Below are 1,837 nucleotides of genomic sequence, written 5' to 3' on the forward strand. Positions count from 1 at the left end.
CGGGTTCGAGGAACCGATGGACACCGGCGAGACATGTGCAATCACGGCGCAACACCGCAGAGAGGAGCAGGCCCGTCGTCCCATTAGACCCCGGACCGGTAGCCAAAACTTTTCGAGAAGGCATCAGTTTCCCTGGCGACAGGCACGCGAACCGAGCTTGAGATGCTACTACTGCCAGGAGCTTGTACATACCGTCAAGGTTGCCGCTCTCGCCCCTGGGTTGGACAGACGGACTAACAACAGATCACGGTTCTCAACCGTAGACACGTTACGATATGTAACGTGTCCACGGTTGAGGGTGAACAAGCCACCAGATTCTTAGACAGACTACGGGAGGATCTCACCTAACAGCCGTAGTGGAATTCGGAGTGCTTGCTCCAGAGATCCGTTTCTCCTGTGGGTGAACACGGCGGTTCAGCCTGATCAAAATGATCGACGGTGTTCAGGTGGACACCTCCGGCGGATCTGACTGCACAAGCCGCCCGAGACGAGTCAGGATGGGCCCGGAGTCACACGAGAAAAAAAAGGTTCCTGTATCTAATTCAAGGATACTTAATCGGGTAACGTCGGGATAGGATCCTCTCTCCACCGGTACAGAGTTACACGTCTCTGGGCCGGTCACGCGTTAGAACTTTCAGCCCCAGACACACTAGCTCACGCACATACACCAATCTCAACGCACGACACCCGAAACGTTCCTTTCATCACACCTGACCTTCACACAAAAAGGGAACACACTTGATGGAAAATAACGCTTGTGTTCTCTTCGACTTTTCCTCCCTTCCACCATCTTTTTCCCCGACTTCACCTCTCCTCGCCCTCTGCCCGAGTAGCCGCTCTGGCGTCCTTGTGGACGGCCGGACCGCGGATGCACCTGCCGGTCCTAACTATTCCCTCGGGTCATCGTCGACACCTTCACAGTGGAAGCATCATGCTTTGTATTAACACGCGTTATCCGTTCAACCTTAGTTTGTAAGCTGTTCACCACCCTTTGAATATTTGAGTGAGTTCCCTGAAACACCTCGGCGACTTTTTCAACTTCACTCCTAGGAATGGAAACATGACACCAGTAGAAGTTCGGTGGATACGGCTTTGAATCTACCTAGTATGATTGGTCATCAATTTTTGGGGGCTTCTACAACAGTTATCTCTCCTCTGACACAAGTTCACCTGGTCTACGGAGAACACAGTGCTTCACTAAGGTCACACTGCAGTCGACAGCTCTAGTTTACGTGGAGTACCTACTCACAATATATTGGAGAACTCCTCCAGTCAAAGCTTCACAGTTTAAAACCTAAATCACACGCTCAGAGGCTTGGTTCGGCTTCTATGGCTACGTTACAGAAGGTGACCTACAAAGAAGTAGAGTTGAGAATTCTGACTCCTCTTCCCCCATTATCGAGATCCTCCCCCCTTTGATCAGAGCAATTCAGTCGATCATTAACAACACGGCCACTCTGACAGATGCATACGTTCTAACGATTGCACGGCTCGGATTGATTTCACTCACTTCTTCTATGACTGACACTAATCTACTTCCACGTCGGTACCTTTCGACTCCTTCAAAGCAGCTGTAGATTTTCTGTTGACGTCGAACTAGACTCTCTGCGGGTTCCCATGTACTCGTTTCATCCATCTGTAAGGTTTTAAACCAACGTCGTCGTGTGACGGGATCATCTTGATGCTTGATTATACCTTGAATCTCATATTCCTTGTCTCTGATAGCTAGTTGAGAACTCATAGCGCATTTGATTCCGTAGGATTTTCCACTACTGGCTTCAGCAAAGACAGGTGAAAAACGGAACGCATTAGTATTGTGTAATAATGTTGTCGGGCG

Source organism: Cystoisospora suis (genome assembly GCF_002600585.1).
Source record: "Cystoisospora suis strain Wien I chromosome Unknown contig_6253, whole genome shotgun sequence".
NCBI classification, from domain to species: domain Eukaryota; phylum Apicomplexa; class Conoidasida; order Eucoccidiorida; family Sarcocystidae; genus Cystoisospora; species Cystoisospora suis.